Source organism: Aotus nancymaae, unplaced genomic scaffold (genome assembly GCF_030222135.1).
Source record: "Aotus nancymaae isolate 86718 unplaced genomic scaffold, 86718_ANA_hifiasm-v0.15.2.pri h1tg000028l, whole genome shotgun sequence".
Classification (NCBI taxonomy): Eukaryota; Metazoa; Chordata; class Mammalia; order Primates; family Aotidae; genus Aotus; species Aotus nancymaae.
Genome location: NW_026988441.1, coordinates 21,137,375 through 21,163,858, shown reverse-complemented (window position 1 = coordinate 21,163,858; position 26,484 = coordinate 21,137,375). Strand labels below are relative to the sequence as shown.

At 43.0% G+C, this 26,484-nt stretch overlaps 1 long non-coding RNA gene across 1 annotated transcript in view; it reads right to left on the bottom strand.

The window, feature by feature from the left end:
* LOC105714493 (uncharacterized) overlaps positions 1-26,484 on the bottom strand; it is a 192,409-nt gene that overhangs the window by 16,521 nt on the left and 149,404 nt on the right. Inside the window, exons 6-11 of the long non-coding RNA XR_010344303.1 lie at positions 15,881-18,145; positions 13,673-13,826; positions 11,806-11,925; positions 11,584-11,668; positions 11,188-11,478; positions 8,290-8,417 (exon numbers count right to left, since the gene is read on the bottom strand). This is a non-coding gene — a long non-coding RNA (uncharacterized LOC105714493). The remainder of the gene's footprint in view (positions 1-8,289; positions 8,418-11,187; positions 11,479-11,583; positions 11,669-11,805; positions 11,926-13,672; positions 13,827-15,880; positions 18,146-26,484) is intronic.

Sequence of the window (26,484 nt, the reverse complement as noted above, 5' to 3'; positions counted from 1 at the left end):
GCAGGATGGCCATGATGACCCTGGAAACCCTGCCATGCTCTAAGGCAAAATATCTCCTCTGACTCAACTTTTAGTTTTAATCTGACGTAGTGAAGCAACGATTTAAAGCTCTAAAGCCAACAAGAGCAAATTTTTTTCTGATAAGGGTCAGAATGCAAATCTCTTAGGCTCCATAGCCCCAATGGTCTGTCTTGCAAGTGCTCAGCTTTGAAGTTGAGCACAAAACCCAGTCGTGGACAATAAGTGCACAAATTAGAGTATTCGTGTTCTGAGAAAATGTTATTGACGAGACCAGGTTGTAGGCTGGATTTTGTCTGTGGGTCCTCTTGTGCAGACCCTTGTTCTAAAGTAGACTGTTTCCAAAGACTTAACTAGTGACTGATGGAGTTAATAAAAAATGTAGATGATGGTAACGATGATGAAGATAAAAATAATATAAGCCTCTTCCTTTTATGTAAGAGCATGTGTGTGTTCTAAAAATTAAAATAGCACCAAAGATGGTTAGCAAAACAACGTCTCCTCCACCCCCAAATACGTCCATTGCTTAGCCCCAGAATCCACCTCACCTGACATGGCAAAGGAGATTTTGCATATGTGATCAAGGTCATCAACATTGTCGTGGAGAGATGCTGATCCTGATGATCTTGGTGGACCCAGTGAAACCACAGTACTCCTTAAAAGCAGAGAACCTTTCTGGCTGGGTCAGAGAGAGATCTGAGCATAGACAAAGGGTTCAAAAAGAACTGTCTTCTGTTGCTGGATTTGGACATTGAGAAAGGATACCAAGAGAGCCAAGGAATTCAGGCAGCCAGGAGGAGCAAGAAAAGGCAAGGAAACAGATTCTCCCCTAGAGCCTCCAGAGAGGAATACAGTCCTGCTAAGACCTCAAGCTCAGCCCCAGGAGACCCAGAGAACTGTAAGGTAATAAATATGTGTCACTTAAACCACTACATTTGTGATAATCTTCATAGCATCAGTAGAAAACTAATACCCTAACTCCCTGAGAAAAATTTGGAAATTACAAAATCTAATCTCACCCGTAATGTCACTACCCAGAGATACCCACTATTAACATATATTAGAAATATTATTTTAGATTTCTTTGCATATATGTGTAGGTATGTGTAACTAGAAATAGTATATACATTATATATAATATACATTATGTGCTACTATTATATATTATAGATACTACAAATATACACATATTACATATAATATGTATATATACTCCACGTGTTTATATACTATGTAATATAAAATTGCCATATACATTACATATAATGTGTGTGTGTATATATATAATATACATTCTGTATACATTCATGTATATTTATACAGGGAGAGAGATCTAAATGTAAACTATTGTATCAGTTTACATTGGTTGTAATTTAGATTCATTTTATTTAACATTTTTAAAGAATTTTCTGGTGCCAACAAGCTTTCTTCAAAAATATGTTTTATAGTACAGATGAGTTATAATTTCGTCACTTCCCTCCTTTTAATTGTTTCTGATCTTTTCATTAGTATAAAAATGGCCAAGGAGAAAATTCATGCACATATCAAACTGTTAGGATGTTATAAGGTTACTATTCTCCTTTTGCCATAAAAGTATTTTTTTCCTGGTTTTGTTTGCCTTTAATTTATTCGGGGTCCCTTTTGATGTATGGAAGTTTTTTTATTTTTATTTTTTGAGACGGAGTTTCGCTCTTGTTACCCAGGCTGGAGTGCAATGGTGAGATCTCGGCTCACCGCAACCTCCGCCTCCTGGGTTCAAGCAATTCTCCTGCCTCAGCCTCCTGAGTAGCTGGGATTACAGGCATGCGCCACCATGCCCAACTAATTTTCTGTATTTTTAGTAGAGACGGGGTTTCACCATGTTGACCAGTGGAAGTTTTGCATTTTATTTTATTCCAGGAGATGAATGCTTCTCCACTATTTTTTTCTTCCATGGCTGGAAAGGTGATTCTCAGTCTCAGATTTGTGTTTTCTTCTAGTGCTCATAAGGGTTCTTGTTTTCAGTTCTATCCTTGGGCTAGGTGGTAGTTGTTTAATTTCCCAAGTTGCTAAGCTGTGTTTCCATCCTCATTTATTGAATGATTCTTCATCTTTGGCCACAAATATTTATTGCTATTATGATACTCCACAGCTTCTAAAATGAAAAATTTTCCATGTTAGCATCTCTGAGATCTGGGTCAATTTTCAGTCCCCAGCACCTAAAGGTCTTCGTTGGCTTGGCATGCAGGCCACTTCTTCCTGGGAAGTTTAGGATTTGCTTATGCTATCATCTGGGGACACTATGGATGTGAGACCACTTCGGGCTTCCAGCCTGAAGTTCCTTTGGACTTCACACTGCAACACTGTGTGAGCATTGGCTCTGATTCCAATTCTCAGGGGAGACATATTTTCTTCCCTCCACCCAGTGTAAAGATTAAGATGCAAAAGCATTTCTTTGTGATCTGTTTCTGCGTGGTGCTTGCCTTTCTTAAGGACCCTTAGACCGAGGATATAGCCCTTGTCATAGTGGTTCTATTAAATTCCATCTTGGGAGTTTTTCCTCTGTTATTGGTGCATGGGATAATACTGCGTCATACAATCAATAATGTATCTTATATTCAACAAAATATATTACATATAAAATAAAATATATCCTAAGTTCAGTTTCTAGATTGTCTAGTATATTTTTCCTATTTCTTGTTAATTTCACTAGTATGACAGTGTATTTCTTCCTAATTATTCATTCTTTCTAAAGTGTTCCAGGTTTTTTTTTTTTTCTTTTTTTTCTTTTTGAGATGGAATCTTGCTCTGTCACCCAGTGGCGTGATCTCGGATCACTACAACCTCTGCTTCTTGGGTTCAAACAACTCTTCTGCCTCAGCCTCCCAAGTAGCCAGGATTACAGGCATGTGACACCACGCCCGGCTAATTTTTTTTATATTTTTAGTAGAGATGGAATTTCACCATATTAGTCAGGCTGGTCTCGAACTCTAGACCTTTTGATCCACCTGCCTCAGCCTCCCAAAGTGCTGGGATTACAGGTGTGAGCCACCATGCCCAGCTTCAGGTTATTTTTTTCATTCCAGATTAATATTAGAATTAATGTTTCAAGTTCTCACACATCACTCTTATCAGTAAATGAATAATTTTTTTTAACTCTGCTGAGATTTTTATAGGATTGTCATTAAACCTATGAATAAATGTGGGACAAATTGATAAGTTTGCAATATTAAAAGTTAATATATTTTCTAATCAAAACCATTTGATCATCTTAAAGACCTTTTTATATTTTTCTATCATTAAAATTTTACAATTACAATTTTTTAATATTTCTGGTTAATGACATCCTTTCCCAGTTATTATACATTCTAATGTTACTGAGAATGGAATTATGTTTTTGTTAATTTTCTATTTGATTATTTTTGACATGCAAGACAGTTAATGGTTGTTGCATTTTGATTTTGTAACTAACCACCTTTCTAAACTTGCTTAATCATTTTCAAATTATATTTTCATAATTTTAAGATATCATCAACTTTTATATTGATCAACATTTTAAATACTTTAGGAAAACCAGAGAAACAGTGCTACATTAAATACACACACTGATTGTATGATGAATTCTGATGTTTTAAAACTTCAGCGTCTTAGAATGAAGACATATAGATTTTATAAGCAGAACAATCATCTTATTGACATATAATGTTAATACTATTCTGTCCTCACAGTTTCTCCTCCTAGTTCTCTTATTTCTACTGGCTAACATTGATAATATTATTTTTGACTTTAATGAGAAGACCTCTAGTGTAGTGGTTTTTAATTACCAAATTTTTCTTTAGTGTGGGAAAGGTCAGAAGGCCTTTTGAAATCTGATGAAAGATGTTTATTCCATCCTCCAGATAAAAGCAAATGTGCACTCACTACCTGACTTCCTGAACCTTCAAAATTCTCTCAGCCCTCTTTATACAGGCTTCCACCAATCGCCAAAGTTCATGAAAGCTGATTCAGGACTCCTCTATGGTGTTACTTCTTAGATGAATGTTAAAAGTTAATGTAGATTACATTTGCTTAGTTAGGACATCCTCTTTATTCATCCTCTTTATTTCTGTCTTTTTTTCCCTACATAAAGCTAGTAATTAGTGTTGGATTCTATTAAATACCATTCAGATATCACAGTAGATGGTATCATTTCTCCCGTTTCTTCAGCCCTTTCTGTACCCATGATTTGCTGTGAGACCTCACAGTTTCTTCTGTGAGAGAAAGTGGATTTTTCTGCCCTGCTGTTATTGGGAACAGATATGGAACTTGCTTAAGTGGCCTGAATTGCAAGTTGAAGCCAAGCTGAGATGACTCCAGCTTAGATCAGCTGAACTCCAGTTGACCCACAGACATGGGCAGTATACATTTTGTTGTTTAAAACCTCTGTATTAGTCAGGGTTCTCCAGAAAAGCAGAACTGATAGGAGATAGATAGATAGAGAGATGATAGATAGATAGATAGACAGACAGACAGATAGATAGATAGATAGACCAACAAGAATAGGGAATTGGCTTACGCTATCATGACTGGCCACAGAGCAAAAGGAAATAATCTGTACAACTTTCTATTACAGGTTATCTGCAAGTTAGAGAATGAGGGAAGCTGGTAGCACAGCTCAGTTCAAGTCTGAAGGCCTGAGAACCTGGAGGCTGATGGTGCATATCTTAGAGTCTAAAGGCAGAAGAACCTGGAGGTCTGATGTCCAAAAGCAGGAGACGTGTCTAAGCTCCAGAAGAGAGAGGGGGCAAATTTTCTGTTTCCCTTTGCTTGATCAGGTCTTCAGTAGATTGATGGAGCCTGCCCTAACTGAGTGAGGGTGAATCTTCCTTACTCAGTCCACTGATTCAAATGCCAGTCTATTCCAGAAACACCTTCACAGACATTCCCAGAAGCAATGGTTTACCAGCTATTTGAGTATCCCTAAACCCAGTCAAGTGGGCACATAAAATTAGCTGAGTATTATGCAGACTCAGCTGCACTGAGTCTGGGGACTGGTTTTTGTAAACCAAATTTTGTAGCTAACCGATACAGGTATCTATTTAATCGGTGTATTATCATTCCCTTGCCACATAATGGATTGTCATTATCTCAGTGACTCAGAACAGCACATGTTTTCCATGAGTCAGGTGTCCAGCAGGGCTTAGCTAGACCCTTTGCTCAGGGTCTCATAAGGCTGCAGTCAAGGTAGGAGCTGGGCTGTGTTTCTATCTGGACATTTGAGTTAAGAAATAATCCACTTCTCAGCCGAATAAGGTTGCTGGCAGAACTCATTCCCTTATGGCTGTATTGCCAAGGTCCTCTTTTTGTTGTTGTTTGTTTGTTTATTTGTTTGTTTTGTAAGCTGTAGACCAAGAACCAGCCTCAGCTCCTAGAAATTACCCTCGGGTCCTTGCCATATAGCCTCCTCTGTAGAGCCACATGTCACAACAAGGCAGTTTATGTTTTTCAAAGCCAGAGAGAGAAAGAGAGAGCTCACCTCTGTTGAAGACTGTTCCCTAGTCAGGACCTCCTGATTATGTCAAGATAATCTCTTGATTTATTAAAACTCAACTGATTAGGAGCTGTAATTACCTCTGCAAAACCCTTTCATCTTTGCCACAAGATTCTGTCGATTAGAAGCAAGTTACACTTCCCAACCATAGTCAAAAAAAAAAAAAAACCCAGGGATTATATAATTACATCAGGGGTCATCTTAGAATTCTGCCTACCACAATCTTGTATTTAATATGCTTAATTATATTAATATGTTAATGTAATATTTGCATGTGAAATCACTTTGCATTCCCAGAACAAATTATGTTTGGTTATAATTTATAATCCTTTAAAGTCCTGCTAGTTTTCTTTCATGGGTAATTTAATTTGTACTTTTGTTCTCCTATTCAAATAAGAGATTGATCTGGAGTTTCTTTGCCATTCTGGTGAATTTGATAGCAAAAAGTGAAACTAAGATCGTAAAACACATTTGGAAGTCTACTGTATCTATCGGTGTTCAGTCAGGAAAACAGAACCACCTCAAATATTGTTAAGAATAAGAATGACTTGTAGCTGTCTTCTTGTCTTGGGTTTCACAGGGGCGTATGTTAGGGAGGCATCTTTGGTGTTGAAACTTTGGGATGTAATCTAGTGGGGGGTGCTTACGTGTACTGATCACCTAGTAGGCTCTTGCTCAATCATGTGGCTCCCCTATATTTCCTCATAGTTGTAGCCATGCTGTCTTCAATCCTCTGAAAGTGTGGGCTCCTCTCCCACTTCAGTGCTGGCTGCAGATTGTAGCATGGCACTCCTGGGCTGCCCACTGCAGCTTTGGGGTGATCTCAGGGTTTACGGTTCTTCCCCACCTTGGAGGCAGGAAAGGGAGGGATCTTAATAGTCATTGTGACCAAGGGTCTTTGCTTGTCTCCTGAGGACTTCACCCCAGAGAGATGCAGGTAAGCAACTGTTCAGTGCAATCAGCATTCAAGAAATGCAAATCAAAACCATAATGAGATACCATCTCATGCCAGTCAGAATGGCTATTACTAAAGAGCCAAAAAACAACAAACAAAAAAAAAAACAAATGCTGGTGAGGTTGAGGAGAAAATGAAATGCTTGTGCACTGTCAGTGGAAGGGCAAATTAGTTCAACCATTGTGAAAAGCAGTATGATGATTCCTCAAAGAGCTAAAAACAGAACTGCCATTCAACCTAGCAATCCTATCAGTGGGTATATACCCAAAGGAATATAAATCATTTTACCACAAAGACACATGCATGTGAATATTCATTGCAGCGCTATTCACAATAGCAAAGACAAAGAATCAACCTAAATGCCCATCAATGGTAGATTGGATAAAGAAAATATGGTACATGTACATTATGGAATACTATGCGGCCATAAAAAGAATGAGATCAAGTCCTTTGCAGAAAAATGGATAGAACTGGAGGCCATCATCCTTAGCAAACTAACACAGGAACAGGAAACCAAATGCCGCATTTTCTCACTTATAAGTGGGAGCTAAATGATGAGAACACACGGGCAGATAGAAGGGAACAACACCCACTGGGTCCTACTCGAGGGTGGAGAGTGGGAGGAGGGAGAGGATCGGGAAAAATAACTACTGGGTACCAGGCTTAATAGTTGGGGGAGGAAATAATCTGTACAATAAACCCCCGTGACACAAGTTTACGTATATAACAAACCTGCACATGTACCCCTAATCCTAAAATAAAAGTGAAAAAAAAAAAAAAAAAGAATAAGGGCGTTCATGGACAGGAAAAGATCCAGTAATGTAAAGGGTGAGGAGAAGTGGAAAAAGTTGGAGCATCAAGGAAGTCTTTGCCGACCTCTTGAGCCCGGCTGCCTGGCTGGATAAGCCTGAACTTGTGGGGAAATCTGAAAAGCACACACACCCAGTCACTGAAGTGGGACCCTGCAGGGGGAGCCCATTGGAGTGGACCCACAGTGGAAACTGTTTCCTCTGTAGGAACCACTGCTTCTGCAGACCTATAGCCAAGCACTTGGGGGCAGTCCTGGGGGTGCCATGGGAAAATGACTGGCCACAGAGCAAGAGCAAGGTGAGGCCATGCTGGAGCCCACCAGGCAGTTCAGCATCTGTCTGTCCATGTCTGCCCACCCCAACCTCTGATAATGCCCTCTGCCTCCTTCCCACCCTGGGAAGCTCACATGGATTCCTCCCTGGTCATTCTGGGAAACACCATTTGGGGCCTTAGGCCAGAGCTGTCATGCCAAGTTGACAAGGCACAAGTCGGGCTTTCCCAAGACAAGCTAGGTGTTTGCCTAACATGGCAAGACTGGAGAGAGTATACGAAGGAGGGAAGGAACTCTGATTAAACATCTGCTGTCCCACATTTCTCCCACTCATCCGTTTGCTCATTTGAATGAATTATTAAGGTCATGCTACACGCCATGTACTGTTCTTGGTAATGCTGATAGACAAATCAGTGTGATCCGGTGCATTCCCTTGCAGAGCTTACCATTCAGTGTAGAGGGCAGACAGGTGGCCAGGTCACTACGTTCCAGGGTGATACGTGATAAAGGAGAAGGCTGCAGATATTTCCCTGGAATGCACTTGGAGCCTGCCAGGGTTGGGGCAGGGGATGTTGGGCAGAGGAGGCCAGGCACAGCACTCTATACCAGGCACATGAGATGCCAGGGAAGGGAGTGAGCGTGAGGACTGAGAGCGAAGAGTAACCCAGGCAAAAGAAGGGCGTGTGTGAAGGCCCAAGGCTCAGGGTGCAGGGGAGTGTTACTTACTCAGGGATTGTCAGATTCAGCATGGATACCACTTAGGCCGCTGCTGGTGTGTCATGTTAATGCCTTCATCCATGGACAACTGAAGCCAGGAGAGATTTCAGCAGGACAGCCTCATAGTCAGGTTTATGCTTCAAGGAGACCACAGGGACAATTATATAGGAAATGCATTGGTGTATATAAGACTGGAAGCACAAAGACCAGCTGACAACCCCAGGCAGAAGTGACAGAGGCTCAAATTAGGAGTAGTCGTGAAGAAGGAGAGAAATTAAAGGGTTGAACACATGTTAAGAAGGTAAAATGACAGCACTTAATGGCCCATTTGATTGGGGACATGAGAGAAAGGAACACAATTGCATGATCCAGGTCTAGATTGTAAGGGATGGAGCGACGGGTGGTTCTATGTATGAAGAGCAAGGAGGAACTTTGTATGAGGAGCAAGGAATTTTTGAGGGTATAGAGAAGATGATGACTATAGTTTTGGGTGTGTTGATGAGACTTCCAGTTGGACGTATCCAAATTTGGAATTGGGGAGAGATCTAAACTTGGAAATTGTCATAACCTAGATGAAGGGATTTGAAGCAGACCCTGTCATTGCCCCACCAATACTCCCTGGCCCACCCAGAAGTTGCTCACATGTGGTTGCCATTCAGACCTGTGGTTTTCTGTGTCTCTCTGCCTGAGACATTCTCTGGTTTGGGCACTGCCTGGCACCTGCACAGAAGAGACAGAATGTTCTGGGAGGTAACCCCTCAGAAACAATTCTCAGTCATTGAGAGAGGGACACTGTTAGATAAATACCCATTTCCTGGCCCCTTGGGGAGCTCATCTGTGTGTATTCCATGCCATTGTTCCTCAAAGCCGAGCCCAACCTTTTCCCCTGCAGAGATTGTTAAAACTCAGATTCCCAGGCCTAATCCAGAGACTCTGAGTTATTAGAACTAGTCAGGAGGGAAATAAGATTGGCATTTCTATGCACATCAAAACCACTGTGAAATAACATCTCACCCTAGTGAGAATGACTATTAATAAAAAGACAAAAAATAACAGATGCTGGTGAGAATGTAGAGAAAAGAGAACACTTATACACTGTTGGTGGGAATGCAAATTAGTACAGCCACTATGGAAAACAGTATGAAGATCTCTCAAAAAACTAAAAATAGATCTACTATTCGATCCAGCAATCCCGCTACTGGGTATTTATCCAGAGGCAAAGAAATCTGTGTATCAGAGAGATACCTGCACTCACATGTTTATCCAAGCACTATTCACAAGAGCAAAGACATCAAATCAACCTAAGAGTCCATCAATGGATCAATGGACAAAGAACATGTGGTATATATACACAATAGAATACCTTTCAGCCAAAGAAATAAAAACAAAAGAATGAAATCTTGTTATTTGCAGCAACATGGATGGAACTGGAGGTCATTACATTAAGTGAAATAAACCAGGTACGGAAAGATAAATACCACATGCTCTCACTCATATGTACAGGCTAAAAAAATTTATCTTGTGGAGATAGAGAATAAAATGATAGATACCAGAGGCTAGAAGGGTGTGAGCGTGGGAGGAGAAAATGAAGAGATGTTGGTGAATGGATACTAACATATAGTTGGATAGAAGGAAAAAGTGCTAATTATCAATACTAGTCTAGGGTGCTAGCCTAGTATTTTCAAGTCCTCTAGACATTTCAAGTCCTCTCCTCTGGCTATGTTGAAATATAGAACATATTTAAATATTGTGTATTTCAATATACAATATATATTTAAATATATTGTATATTTCATCATAGCCAGAGGAGAGGACTTATGTTCCCAATACAAAGATATTCAAAGTGATGGATACCCCAAAAACCATGACTTGATCATTACACATTACATGCATGTAACAAATACATGTATCCCATAAACATGTAAAATATTATGTATCAAGAAAAGAATTCTTTTAAAGATTTGCATTTCTAACAAGCTTTGTGTTGCTGTACCTCTCAACACGAACCCAAGGGGTCGTTTCCAGTTTGCAGGAAGGTAACCCCTGTTTAACACTCACTTTATTGACTTTCTGTCTTCCCTGTCTCCCCTCTCTCTCATCAGCTTATTGGGATCATACTCCAAATGAGCTACAGGAACCCAAATCCTTGTCTGAGGTCTGCTTTGGGCAAATCCTAATTATGATAGCCACTGAGGCCCGTGTATAATAAGGGGATACTTGGGAAAACTCTCTCAGAATTGCCATCCCAACTGGGACACATGGAATACACGAGGGACACTCAGGGTAACACAGCAGCTTGGGAGTTGTGCCTGATTCCTGCCCCCTTAGAAATATTTCTATCACAGAGACGCTGCAGCTAAAGGAGGGAGGCGGGATGGTAGGGAGGGGGAATAGTTTTCAAATGATGGAAATAAAAACAACAGTGGACCAGAATGTTTACAAAAAAATAACATTTCTTCATCTCTGTTTTAAATATGGAAAATGAGTCTCAAGAATTTAAAAAACAAAAAAATCTGGTTTCACTTAACCCATTGATACAGTTTGGCTGTGTCCCCACTCAAATCTCATATTGAATTGTAGCTCCCATAATTCCCACATGTTGTGGGAGGGACTTGGTAGGAGATAATTGAATCATGGGGCAGTTTCCCCCATACTGTTTTCATGGTAGTCAATAAGTCTCATGAGATCTCACTGTTTTATAAGGGGTTTTCCCTTTCAGTTGGTTCTTACTCCGCTCTTCCCTGCCACCATGTAAGTAAGATGTGCCTTCCACCTTCTGCCATGATTGTGAAACCTCCATAGCCAAGTGGAACTGTGAACCCACTAAACCTCTTTTTCTTTATAAACTACCCAGTCTCAGGTATGTCTTTATCAACAGTGTGAAAATGGACTAACACACCCACTCACCACAGAACTGGAAACCGGCTTCAGTTTGTCTCTCTTTGGAGTAACCTGTCCATTCCATAATATTTCTCAATAGTGTTTGTACTCAAAGATATTCATCTTTCCATGGCTACCATGCTAGATTAAATTCTTCCATAGGGTTTCTTTCCACCGTTTCATTGCAGCCCTTTCTCAAGATCACTTTTCTGAGTGCAAAGATCCCAGGAAGGGGTAATTGCAATCAAAGTGTGTGGGTGGGTCTGCCATCAGATGTCTCTCTCTGACCTGAGGCAGGAAGCTGAGGGCACTGGGCACCTGGTATAAGGCAGAGGAAGGGCTCAGAAAGTGGACAAGACAGACAGTCATGAAAGACACAGTGCCACTGGAGTTCTACATGGGAACTGCAATAATGACACCCACGTCTTGGTTCCTTCTTTTGTTGTTTGATGTCTTGGTGAAGTTGGGTCAATGCAATGCCAGCAGCCTTCTCCAGAGGTCAGGGGACCTGCCAGGATGGGAATAGAGAGTGAGCATTAGGTTCAGGCAAAGCCATACAGTGGGCCGGGCTGTGACCTGCACGTCTGTCTGTGGCTCTGGCGACGGCAGTGGTTCATGTGCAAATGGGAATGTTGCAATCCTCACATCTTGCAGAAGACGCTGAGTCCATCCTCTACTTGTTCCCCACACTGACTCAGGCTAGAAGGAGCTTGTCACCAAGACATGGGAAGATCATGCAAGTGAGGAAACAGAAAGACCACGAAGCTACAAGCAAAAGGAGCCAAAATTAAACTACAGCAGAAAATGAACTGCTAAACTCTAAGAAAGGCTAGATCCCAGTGTGTGCTCATTATCTCTGGAAGAATTTATCTCTTCCCTAGTTGAGAATGCCCTGCCTCCCTGACTCTCTCCTACAATTAACTTTACTGAAGAGGCAATGGAGTGAGGGAAGAAGTGATGGGGAGGACAGAGAGGCAAGACTGTAAACTGAATAAATGTGCGATGCTGCCAATACAAGATGGAAAGGGTGGCTCTATGATGGCAAGGTGACTTAGCAAGCCCAGAAGGCACCAGGCCAGCTTCATCCAGCAACAATCAAACTGGTATCCGCCACACACACAAAAAAAAAGTTGGAAAGAAAATCAGGACTTTATCCAAACAAATCTATCAAGTATCAAGTTTGGCAAGAATAAAAATGCACCTAGTATATCACTGACTTTTGTATATCTGAACTCCAAACCTAACCAGCTGGAATATCCTATTTTAAGTAGCATCCCATTCAACCTTCCAAAAGCAAGGCACGTAGTCTTCGCAGGATGGAAGTCAGTGCCTTAAACAGTATCTTCTTCTCTGGATGCAAATGAGTGAAGTACTGATCTACTCCATGGAGGAAAAAAACTCTGAATTAAGCCCCAAAAGCCAGACTCATGAAAAATCAGTGTGATGCTTTCACCAACCAAAGGGTTATTGGCAAGTTAGTGGTCTATGTCCTGTGACAACATCAGTTCTGCTTTACAGAAAATGTGTCAGTCCTACAGTCCTAGAGCTAGGAAATACTGGGTGGATATAGACTGTCAGAGCGCACGTGAGCTTGGGGAGTGGACTTGGTTTCTGTCCAGATTTTGGAGCTCATAATGAATGATGGTTGCCAATATGGCCTCAGACAGACCTGAGTCAGATGCTATGCTGGGGCTCGGAGGCTGTCAGTAACTTGCTCAGTCCCCTCCTCTCCCACCACAGGCCTGTGACTCTGCCCTAGCTTGCAGGACTTGGTTACAGGCAGATGATAACAGCTGCAGACCTCTTGGCTCAGTGTCTCCTCCCTCTTAGGTGCTCCGTAGCTAAGTAGATACAGGTGCTATTTTCCTCTAAATTTTCCTTACCATGTAATCATTAGCACAGGTCTCTCCAAAGAGCAATTTATGTTAAAGAATAATTTTGAGGCATTCAATTTGATTCTAATAGTCATAGCTAGGCTGTGTCTAGTTTGTGATTTTCAAACAAAACAAAACAGAAACACATCATTTAAAATGAGTTAAGCTGAAATGAACCAATGAGTTAAGCTAAGTTGGATAAATTCTGCATGTCATAGAAATGACGGGAGGGAACCAAGCTGAGATAGGTTAGGGATGAGGTTAGAGACTAGAAAAGAAAGGGGAGTGAAGGAGGGGGTTCTGGTTTGGGAGAGAAGAAGGCTGTTTTCAATGTAGCCAAAAGACAATAAGGAAATAAGACCATCTCCCTACTGTGCCCCAGGCCATCTTCCTGTGCCCGTCAGCCCTGCTTGGGCTGGGTGGGCAGGATGAGGGTCCTCTACTCATCCATGGAGCCACTGAGGTCTCTCCAGGGGAGCTCTTCTACCCCACCCAGCTTCTCCTAAAACTACCACTTGAGACAAAAGGAAAACATGATTTTCATCCAGATGAATATGGTGTGTGTGTGTTTTCTTAACTGTTGCTGAATGCCACATCAGAAATCAGAAGCCCTAAAAATTAATTTTAACCAAACATACTTTATTCTTTCTCACTGCGTTCATCTTTTCTGTCTGATTCTGCTCTCACTTCCTGAACAAGAGGAGAAATCTTAGATCCTTCAGTTTTCAAAAGTAAAAAACCATGGTCAGAAGCATGCCCTTCTCCTTTGGTTCTTAGCATTCTGGAATGCACCTGTGTTAAAATATGAAGAAATAAAACAAATATAAATTATGCATTTTCCAACTTAATTTAAAATGCATTATGCTCTGCTTTGTTCTCCGGAATTAGTCTTATTAAGGGGACAGATCTGTATAGATTAATTTTGAGTCAGTTTGTTCACTTCTTTGTAATTCAGTGGCAAGGATTTTTGTCCCCAGGCATCAAATTAAAAAAATTTTTTTTTTACTGTAAGTAACATACAAAATATAGACCTCTTTGTGTTATTTCTTTGTTTACCTGGCATGTAACATATTCTCACATTATGTTCCCATCGAATCTTAAATCTTCTCCCTTTAAAGAACAAAACTTTCCCCACAATTTTTAAAGCAAGTTAACCTTTGTCACAATATTGGAGTTCAACACAATAATAGCATTATTCTCTGGCTGGTATTCATTTTTATTAGAGATCTTCATGGCCTCCCTCCAACCCAAACTCAAGGCGACCAGCCCCCAAGCCCCTGCCTCCCCAATAATTTTGGCAACATGTGAACTGATATTTTATGGCTATTTAAAATAGGTACCAAATCATCATTCTTAAGTATTTAGTACAGTAATTCTTTGTTCTGCTTCGACATTTTAAATCTTTATATTTTCCCCCCTACACGGAGCAAGAAAATCGTCTGCATTCTTAATTAGTCTTCTTTAAACAAAATATCCTTTCATATGCACTAATAAAGACTAAGGAGCCTTCCCCTCTTGTTTAAATAACTGCTTGCTGTAGTATAAAATTGTAAGAGACACGATGCAGATCAAGTTGCGGGCTTGAAGTGGGGAAGAGGAACAAGCCGTGCCATAATAAGCAGATTTTAATGATTTACTATAAATCAGCATTTTTGCCCTGTCAGTGAGATTGAAGAGGCAGACAGCTCCTCACATGTCTGCCGAGCAAATGCCTTCCTGATGAATCATGTGCACTGAATCACTGATCACAACATTCAAACGGCACATCCAAATAATGAGGGAAACATATACACAGGCTCCCGATGGCTGCTCCAAGGCAGCAGGAATATATGTTTTTCCGTTGTGTGGTCGTTAAACCCCTCGCATTGATCCTCCGAGGACTGCAAGGAGGGTAATAGAAGTGTATATTACCCGGTTAACCGCTGATGCCCGAAACACAGACTGATCTCCATAAATGCTCTCCCCAACCCCTTAGACTTTTGATGAGAATCTAATCTGGTCTTGAGGAGAAGGGAGGAAAGCAAAAGAAAAAAATAAAATAAAAGACAGGCTGTAATAATGAACCTGAACATAAAGAACCTGGCTGTAAAACCCGATAGAAATCGGAGCTAACTTCTGAGGGCTGCTCTTCTAATGCCCCCACCAGCCCCCCAGTCTCTGCCCCTGCGGTTTGCTTCCTCTGCCAGTGCCTAATATTCCCCAGTGGTAGTGCTTCCGGTGGGCGGGGTCCTCCTGGGGAGAGGAGTGTCACTCTTCTTGATGGAAGGACGCCTTTGGAAAATGAATATGGGGGACCCCCAACACGACAGTGGTCCGGAGAGCCAGACCCTGGAGCAGCCTCTGAGGCCATGGAGATGGACTTGAACTTGGAGATGTTCAGGAAGCCTTTCCAGCAAACCAGAGGCTTTCCCCGATGGCAGCCTTCAGGGCCTGACTCCTTTCCACCACCACAGCCCAACCTCGGCAGCTTTGTCTAGTGCTGCTTGCTTCTTGCTGTCTTTGTAACACTCATCTTCATGGACTGTGGCTTCCTCAGTTGCAAGATCATTGTTTTAACTTTTTTGGAAACCCTTAAAATATCTTGCACATAGTACAGGCTTTGTCATCATCCACCTACCTCTATGAGTAACGAATGAATGAATGACAGCCACAGCGGCCAGGTATTGGCCAGCCACACTCAGCTGGCCCTCTAGGACACCTCACTCTCAGAGAAAACGAGGACGTCCTTGAGCCTGGGACGATCAGTTTCTCTTTGCCAGATCCTAACTTCATTCCCTCTGGCATCCGAAGCCCTGCTTTGGGGCTGGCTGGGAATCTACTAACCCTGGTCCCACCCATGGACTTACCTGGCTGTTCGACTGCTGTGGGGCAGATCTCCAAGGGAAGTCTCAACTCAAGCTGGAGAGGAAAAGAGGGCAGCTTCCAACGCCAGAGCATTTCCAACTGCATTCCTGTACGCACCCTACATTCCTGGAACACAGATGGGGCCCTGCAGCCCCTGCTGGAATGCCCACTTCTCCCCTATTTAAATCTATGAATTGTTAAAAACAGAGCTCCCCTTTCTCCCTGAAGCCCTGTGTCATCTTGTGCAATCAAAGTAATCTCTCCCGTCTCTAAGCCCCCATGATGCTTCATATTTCCTTTGTTCACTCATTCATTCAATTGATCAATTAATGCTTAGCAGAATATACCCTGCGTCACACCAAGAGATGCCTGGTCTCTTCTGGTAATGGTGAAAAGAAGATTGCCACCCTGTGGGGTGGCAGAGGTTGCATTGTTCATTCTTCATTATGCATTGAGCATTCGCTGTCTGCTAGGCACTGTTCTGGGCATGGCGGTACCCTAGTTGGGTGTGCACAGGTCCTTTCCAGGAGATAACCAATCTGTGCTACGTTTGTCCTCAATCAGAATCCTGCACTTAGAAGGGCCTCTCCCTGGTTTAATGCGCTAATGTCACCATTGTGAAATTCATAACAATTTTTGAACAAGAGGGCCTGCATTTTCATTTTGTGAAATACTGTAACAGTCCTGGTTTCTATTTTGAAGAACTTGAATTCGGGGTGGGGGGTGGGAGCAAGATGAAAATAAACAAGTGAATGAATGAACAAGACATTTCAGATGCCTCTGTGTGATGGAACAGAGAGTTCAAGGAGGGCTACTTCACACGGGGAAATCAAGGCAGGCTGGCGTGAGGGGGAGTTCCAACCATAACCAGCATGAGATCAACCAGTTAATCCCATGAACAAAATGAGCTATTCAACCCCGTGGGGCACCTTGGTGACTGCTCAACCTTTTATTCTGTTCCAGATGCTTGGACTGGTGAGTGCCTTCCTTGTCTCACCCTAGAGGGAAATTGTCAGGAGGTACAGGCCCCTGTGGACTCCTCTGCTAGCCAGACAGTCCAGACCATTACCACCATCAGGAACAAGGAGAAACACCCCGATGTGTTCACTCTGGAACCCTCCAGAACCCTCTGGAACAGAAACCTCACTTTCCTCCTCCTCCCCTGACAGCCTCAGCCTCTAAGCTTCCTGGGTCTTCTCTGTTCCTCTGTCCACCTGACTTTTCCCAGTAATCTTCCATAGGAGATGTGTGGTCCTACAGACAGCCTGAGGCTCATGCCCAGGAGGAGCTCCATCTCTGGGCCTAAGGTTTGGGGAAACAGCCCAGACCATCCAGTGCTTGTGAATTTCCTCTTCTCCTTGGGTCTCCAGCCCCAGGCTCCACTGTGCTATCTCAGAGCGCTCAGATGGGCTTGCATCACAGCCTTTCGTGGCAGCCTTCCTGCGCCAGGTAAGTTAGGTGTGAATTCTTTAACACAGGACTCTTGCTTCCTTTAGGTCTCTGGAGAGGATGGGAGTGTGGGGACTGGCTCCAGGGCTGTGCCCTCCCACAATGACCGCTCCCTGTCCTGTTCAGGGACCTCTCCTCCTGCCATCTGAGCCTCAGTTCAGCTGTCCCATGGAGAAGAGAGAGACCCAAACAACCCATCATCTCACCCGGTGAGGAGGACTTGAGGTGACAAATTAGTGTGGCACCAAGCACAGAGGCTGGCACAGGAGACCCTTGTCACCTCCTCCAGGCTGTCTTCCATCAATAACAGTCTCCATCGTGGTGCTTGGTACTCCCACGGCAGTCATTGTCTCTCTGCTGTGGCAAACTCCTGATGAAATTCAACAGTTGGGACAAATGGGCTAGAAAGAAGGCTCACTGAGGGCAGGGACCTTAGGTGCCACAATGCTTACCTGGATGTGATACCCAGCAGGTGTGCAGGGAAAGGTCTGAGGAAGGGAAGGAAGGGGATGGCGTGGCACGCACAGCGGCAGCACACAGGCTGTGTGTGGGCAGCGCCCAGGAAGGAAGTGCGTCAATACAAGGGTTGACACCAAGTGCTGTGCAGTTGAAAGCCACAATGTAATTATCCACCCAGGAAAAGAGGGTCCCCTCCCACAGGACTGCCATCCACGAGAGGAGATGGAAAATAAACTCGTTCGAGGTCAATTTAAAGGTTAAATGGAGGTCAACGGGGCGGAGGGAACTGAGACCCTCCCTGTCGATGGCAGCGTCTTGTCCACTCACTTAGGACTTTAACCTTTGGCTCTGACATTCATCTGAAAAACAAAAATCATGAAGCAGATAATTGGGTATTAGCAGACATACCATTTTAGCCATCTTAGAAAATAAAAAATAAGAGTGATCGTGGATCCAGTGGCAGTTACTTTAGAAAGATAGTAACGTGTAATTCCCAGTTTCTCAGACTGTAACTTCTGCACTTACCACTAATTTCTCCACTGCTCCAATTGCAGTGTATACATTTAGTTTAGAATTTATCATCACCGTTTGTGTATATTACGGCAGCAGCATAATCCATCCTCATGAAGTTAATGCTCAGCATTAGGAAAATGGACTCCGTATGGAGCCTGCCAGGCTCTGGCCTCAACACAGACCGAGTTGCAGGTTCCTGGGCCCCCACTCCTTCCACCCCAGAGTATATGTGGCATTATGTTTTGTGCACTCCCTCCAAACAGCACAGTCTGATTTCTGCAAGTTGCTAGTGTCCATTGTCTGTGGATGTAAAAATCAATGACCTACATAAGATTTTGATTTTGCACTGGGAATTGAGAGAGAGAGAGAGAGAGAGAAACAGAGAGAGAGAGAGAGAGAGAGAGAGAGATGAGATGAGATGCAAATGGAAAATAATGAAACAGTCATGTTAAGAAATATATTAGCATGTTGGACTCAAAAAATATATTTCCAAGAGGATATCAGGGTTTTTTTCCCAACAGGAACATATTTAATTTCATGGTCATTTGATTAAAACAGTTAATTGTATTAATGTGTTATTGAGCTGAAAGTGCTGGTCATTCCAGGGTGGACGCTCACTCAGGCGCAGAGAACAAAACCTCGTAATTCCAGGGCTCTTTGGGAGCTGGTGGAACTAGGACCTGCTATTGAAACCTCTCAGTGGATGTTCAATCCTTGTTTTTATTTTCTTAAAAGAGAGAGAGAGAAAAAAAGCCTCAAACTGCTGATTTCTGCAGAAAAATCTGCAAATGAACTGTTCTATTAGCACAAACATACCAAAGTCTTTAGAACCCCTCTCTTCAAAAGCATAATTAGGTATTTATTTCAGACATACTAACATCTTTGCAGTAGCTAATAAGATGCAGCCCATTTGAATATTAATATAATAAATGATTAAATTAAACAGCAAGATTCAGACTCAGAAATAGCCTTTATAGGTCCCAGGGGGTCACTAAAACTGTTTCCATTTCTTCCTACAGTTAACATAGTGCAAGGGACAGGAATGCATAGAGCAATATTTGTCTTATGAAACGCGGAGTTTTATATGGTGCTATTCAGTTTTATTACTCCACAGTTTGAATCTGGGGCCCAGAGTGAAGTCACCATGCTGTGGTCTGACAGCCCCTCTTCCTGTCTCACGGTTTGCTGGCATTCCAGAGATGCTCCACTGTTTGCACTGTTTGGCAAAGCGTCTTCTCTGATAGTCTCCATACCAATAGGTACTCACGCAGCTGGGCAGAAGGTAAACCCATAACACGATGAAAGGAAACGAAGACAAAACCCCAAAACCAACTGACTCTGCATACCGAACTGCCCAGCTATGTGGGTGTGTTTCTAGACTCCAGGGAGCGCAGCGTGTGTGGTGAGGGGAGTGGGGGCTGGCTGAAAGGCCACACCCAAAGCTGGGGTGTGGGCTGAAGCCAGATGCACCAGGATGTGGACGGGCTCTTCATCTCTCAACTGGGAAGGACCCCCACCCACCCACTCCACCCGCACAGAAAAGAATAGGCAAAGTCCGCAGTTATAATTGGCCATTATTCCAATAAAGGTGTTTCCCTTTTTAAATTAGTTCATGAAAACTGCACAGTCTCCAAATCCCATGAACCTGAGATGTGTTAATAAACATCTGGCCATGTTTTTTGCTTAATTAGCATTCTCCAGTTTGGACGGAAGTCTGTTTATGTAAAACAAAACACACACACACACACACACCCCACACACAGATTCTGTTTTGTAAGCCACAGCCCCTCAGAAATCCAAAACCAGCCTCCCCTAATGGTCGGAGAGAGATTTGGGTCTTTCCATACTCCTATTTGTCAACTGAGCAGCAGAAGAGGAAAGATACTTGGATCTGCATGTCTAATTCTATTATGCAAGTCTCAGATTCAATATCTAATAACTTGATATAGTCATGCTGTTTGAAAATATTCACATTTTTGAAATAGAAGATATTGAAGCTTGCAGGTCAGCTTGCATTAAATAGAAAACAACACAAACCAGCCTCCAGCATGCCCAGAGTCCACATTATTATTATCCACAGCCAAAAATCTCCCAGCCCTATCTCTCTAAGGAGCAGCGTCGGCAGGGAGGTAATGGATAAACCGTAACCCAGCTTGCGAGACTCTACTGTCTAAATTAGATAAAAGAAAAGTAGGAAGAAAACTCAAAGATAAGTGGTACAAAGTAAATCAAAACAAATCATCTTACCAAACTTTATTCACATCTGATACCATTTTTAGAAATTAAGGTCAGTTTTGTGGAACTAATAGGAAGCTATACCTATATATCTCGGACACCATGACAAAGCCGGGGTGGAAGATTTATACACCGTGGTTGCAGATGCAGAAGAAAGATACGAGAGATCAAATGGAAGTGCATGATAACAAATGAAAAATGGTCCCCGCAGCCCATAAATTAATTGAGAAAAGAAGGTTGTCATTATTTGAACATGCTTTAAAATAAGGTATGGAATCCAGATGGCCGAGGATAGATAAGCTCACAAAGTTTGAGTAATTGATGACTTAAAAATAAAACAAGATCTTGAAGAAATGAATCACATCAGACAAGTTAGAGGAGGAATATTATAAGAGAAAAGAAGAGATTAAAAAAAGCACAGAAAGCAAAAATGAACCCCACATCTCTGGAACCATTAAAGCCCAATGGAAGCATAAAAGAAAAAGTGACTTCATGGGGATTCAAAAACGGGGCAGAGGGCAAGAAGCGGGGCAGGTCGGAGGCAGAGCTCTAAGAAGGTGGCTACGTTTCAGATGCTACTTCCTTAACTTATTCAGCTTCGTTTGGGCTTTTCTGTTGCAAACATAGGCCTTTTGCTTTTTATTTTTCTTTAAATGATATCTACATAGGGCTTCCCTGAGGTGGGCCACCAACGTGGCAAATAATACTTTTCTGCTGCTGCCTCTGAAGCTAATCCCCCACTAGAAAATTCAAAAACAATTTGTCTCTGGGGTACCTGTGTTGGGGGGTCGGGGTGGCTGGCAGCTTGGGAATTTTCTTGGGGAGGTGAGGTTTGCCAAATGAGCAAACTCAATTGATTTTCTACAGCCAGAGTAGACCAGAACCTTCCCCGAGGAGAGGATATCACCACCTAGTTAAGCCCATCTCTCTTCCTGCCCACTGCCAATGGGAAGAAGGCTCTTGACTTCAGTACCTTCTCCTGGAAATGGTACTTCTGTATGCAGATGCAAAATGAGTTCTAAAGGAACAGTAAGTTCTCCCTCCCTTCTTCCTTCCCTTTTATCTTTCTTTCTTCTTTCCTTTTTCCCTCCTTCCCTTCCTTCTTTGCCCCCTTCTTCCTTTCTTCATCTCTTCCTCCCTCTCCCTCTTTCCTTTTTTCCTTCTTCCCTTTCTTCCTTCTTTGCTCCCTCCCTCCCTTCTCTCCCTCCTTCCTTCCTCCCTCCTACCTTCCCCCTTCTTCTCTTCCTCCCTCCCTCCTTCCTTCCTCCCTCTCTTCTGGACTTCTTCCTTCCTTCCCCACTCCTTCCTCACTCCCGCCCTCCTTCCTCCCTCCCTTCTTCCCTTCCTTCCTGCCTTCCACCTGCCTTCTCTCTTCCTTTCCTGGCTTCTTTCTTCTGTTTCCTTCTTTTCCTTCTATTTTTTTTTTTAACCAGAAGCTCTTTTTCCTCCTTTTCTGACACTTCTTTCTCCATCTTTCTAATCACTACTTGTGCCACCATCTGTAATTTCCCCCATATCCCTGAAATACAGGAAATGGAAGCAGTGGTGCAGCGTATTCCATATTTATGACTTCTCAGTACATTAGAGCATCCGCTGGCTCTGGAGAGCCCCCGTCTGAGTGCAGCTCGGTGGAAATGCTCTCTGTGCAGCCAAAAGAGGCCGGCTGGGGCAGGGGAAGCCTGGGAAGTATGCTAATCATGCCTCTCAAAGGCTTCCCATTAGGGCTCTACTTGGTCCTGTTTTGAAAATGCTTTTCCCTCTGCTTCTCTCCTTTACGCACACATATATATTTGCCCTCAAAGTCAGATATTTGCAGTTCACGCTAAGAGAGTATTATGAATATTCCAAATGCAAAGATAGCTCTGGGACAGGACGTCAGGCACAGAGGATGGCATGGGTGTACACAGCCCCTTTATTTACCCGGTGAGGAGGCAGGCTGCGTTATCACAATGCTCTCCTCCACACCATACCCCAGTCCTTCACATTAAACTCCTTGGCAACTGATTACTGATGACAAAAAATATATGTACAGCTGTAGAATTCCACTGCTGCCGCGACTGTGCAACCTCAGACTACCTTTCCATGCTAAGGAACATGCAAGTGTGTGATGCATGTGTGCACAGGCATTTGTGTGAATGTGAGTGCATGTGTGCTGGAGCAAAACATGTGCTATTGTGGCAATACAAAGGCAAAGTTTAAAAAGTCTCTCATCACCGTTCCCTCTCGCCTTATTAAGGTGCATTAATCTCCAAAGTGAGACACACACAGGATAAACCAAAATATGACCCTAAGCGCTGAAGGCAAGCCAACGGACTTGGAAATAATCTGAAGACAGAAATATATAGGCAGCAAACATTTCAAGAGAAGGAGACTTGCCAGGAGGATTGATTTGAATACTCTGCCTGGAGATTTATTTTGCCTTATTGTCACAAGAGGCAATGCCCTGCCCCCAGCCACCCCCTCCCGACAGGCAGTGGAGGAGATGGCATAAAAACCTCTTTGACCGTGTGGCGATGGCTATGTCTTAGTAGAGGCTAAAAATGGATGAGAAGTATCGAAGAAATGAACTTCTGCGGTTTTCAAAAAACGGTTCAGAATAGATGAGCCAACTCCTTTACATGTTCAAAAGAAAGAGGGAACAATTTTGTGAAATGCTAAGGCAGTGCAAAGTGAATGTTAAATAGTTTTTATCCACCAAAAAAAAAAAATAGACTTATTCAAATGCATGTCTTGCTTGTCTTTAACTAAAGTGAAATTTCTTAAATCCAGCTGTAGTCTTATGGGTGGTGGGAGGTGGTGGTCGGGGGGGGGACAGCGGAAGCACAGAACGCCTTTCCTGAGCTGAACATGGTGTCATTTTAGAAGCAGAGGCACACACGCTATTGATTTTTTTTTTAATACAAATTTGGCAGATTTCACATGATCCATTACATTTCTCAGGACGGTTAAGATGCAGCTTGCATGATTTATTCAGAATAAGGTCCATTTTTAGCTATATTTAAGTCTCCTATTTGTTATTTAACATGTGTTTAATGTTTTCTGCCCCTGCTGTGCACAGCTGCAAGCTGCTATTTTTTGGCAATTTTTGTGACTGGGAAGTGATTTGTGTCTTTGCAATCTCACCTTTCTATTCTGTGGCCTGCTGTTTTGATTCGTTCCTAAACTTTGAAAAATAAGTTGCTCTGTGTCGCGACCTCTGATTCACTTTGCTGGGCAAACAGGAAAGCTTAAAGGGTACAACCAACCATGACAGACCTCTTACAGGGCTTTTAGAACCACATCACTGGGAACTGAAATTTCAGGAAATTTTTCATTTTAAAAAATGCCAAGTTTTCCCATCCCAGCCCCTCAGAACGGATTGAAGCTAGGGATTTGGAAAAACGTCCATCCTCCAGTGAGAATGTCTGTCGTGATTTCATTTGATGCTGACGTGACTCTGCGGGGCTTAGCCAGGTAGGAACCAATGTGGTCCCTATCACCTATGGAGGGGAAAAGGCAGCGCCCCACACTCCACCCTCCACAACTGTTCCAGAAAACACACTCCAGGATTCTGGAAGCACGTGCCTCAGCAAAACGCTTACTGTAACTGCCTCTCTGAATCCATTCTTCCGTGAAGGAGGGTGTGCCACTCAGGGCTGTCTGTCCGGTGCCAGGTCAAAGATGCCCCATGCACCCTTCTCTTCCCCTGCACACCTGCCCAGCCCCAACACAGGAAATAGGCGACAGACACACATTTGGAAGATCAGAGCATCAGGCTTGGACAAAGAGTAGTCCTACGGGCCTGGTTTGGACCTCTCCTATGTAAGTAAATGGTCTGCGCTTACCCGATTCCGTCAAACAGGACAATGGCACTGAGTGGCCTGGTGATTTATTTTTCCAAAGCCCAAACGATCCTGCTTAATATTGCTTGATATGTGCTAACCTTCCCTTTACACAGCCGACAATTGAAAGCCATGTTGCAGTGGTTTAATCCTGGCCTCTTACTTATCTAAAACACACTCTCTGACTGTGCTGTGAAAATTGAATCTTTTCCCCACAATCTTACTGACATGAAAAATATATAATACAGTAAATGATTAATGCAGTTATAAACTATACCTGAGATAAGATTTAAGTATTCATATTTCTATCATGTTAATACAACACGATAAACCCATGAAGCAAACTTGACCGGGGCATTTGTTATTCTGTCCAGTGTTCAATTATTCTTTGTCCAAATACAATTTAGGGGCTTGCTGTAATGCAGTCACTTGGTGAACACATTATGTGCTTCTGGGAGATAATAAGCTACCTCGATGGTCAGCCGAGGAGACGCGCTCCACAGACAGCCCTACCAAACACCCAGAAATATGAACACAGACCTCATGGGCCTGGGCCGGGGGGCAGGCCTCCCGAAAACCTCATTTGCCAAGCTCGTTTCATTCACCCTTCCTCCCTTTTATAAGAGTCTCCCGTTAAAGGAAAACTTATTTGCTGTAATCAAAAGGAAGCTTGACAATAAGTGAAACTGCTTAAAAGCTGCCTTCGCCTAATGCTGAATATTGTTTTTTTATCTGTGACTGTAGAGAAGCCATTTCTTTGCTGGCTCTAAATGGCCTCCATTCCTTCGTTGTGCAAAGTGCTCACATGCGCCAATGTGCCATTTACCACCCACCTCATTATTTTTATACTTCCGATGATGTCGATTTTGATTTCCAAATGCCAGCCATTTATAGCTCATTCTAAAACACATACACACAAAAATTAAGTGATTCACAATCTCTGCCATTAGCTGGGCTTTGAGGGCCTCTAAGTTAAGGACAAGCAGGATAGCACTGTGACCACGTACCTGCGTGAGGCGTCCCAGGTCTGTTCCTCGTTAGCTAAGAGACCCCAAAGAAGTTTCTTTGCCTCTGTAAGTTTTGGTTTCCTGCCTAGGAAGGTAGAATGGTGTTTTCTACCCCTTAGGTTTGAAAGGCAATCACTAACAGTATGTGGCATGCACTACATTCTCAATAAATGTTAACAGTCACTGTATGGTCATTATTTCCTGGCTTCTCACTGCAACAAATGAGCTGTCTGTGGACAACAGGCTCATTCTCAACACTGTCTGTTCAAAGCTGGACAGGAGGGACTCATGGTGCCACATCTTGCCTCATGGGCTCTAGAAATTGCTGCTGCTTTGAGAGATGCTTTCTGCCCTTGGTATTCTGACTTCAGTGCCTGGGAGGAGATGCACCTCTAAGGTCCCTGGGGACAGGCAAGTCAGGCTATATTTCTTAGGAGGCTCGCTCAGCACCCAGCACAGGTGGAGCTCAGTGTGGACGTGAACTCTAAGATACAGGGGTGTTGGAAATGCAAATAGGTGTGACATAGTGTGTACACAATCTTCCCGGGAGTGTCTGCACACAAGTCCTATGATCCCCTTTTACTTATTTGACTTCATTTTATGTTTTGGATTTTTCTCTTTTTAGAGACAGGGTCTTGCTCTGTCGCCCAGGTTGGAGTACACCGGTGCAATCATAGCTCACTGCAGCTTTGACCTCCAGAACTCAAGCAATCCTCCCACCAAAGCTTCCCGAGTAGCTGGGACTACAGGTATACAACACCACACCCAGCTAATATTTCAAATTTTTATAGAGACGTGGTCTCACTATGTTGCCCAGGCTGATCTCGAACTCCTGGCTCAAGTGATCCTCCAATCTCAGCCTCCCAACTTTCTGGAATTACAGTTGTGAGCCATCACGCTAAGCCTAAATCACTTTTAGTTACAACCCATCTGTAACAAAGCCAAGTCCCCAAGTACTGACAGAGAGCTTACCTGAGCGGGCACTCAGTGTTCTTCAAAATCAATACCAGGAGTATAGGAGAACTCATTGTTTTCTGAATCTCTCTCCAAAGTCCAGCCCTCTGGGGTGGGAACTGGGGAATCCATCCCTCACATTTGCCACACAGTGGACAAGCTGTGAGG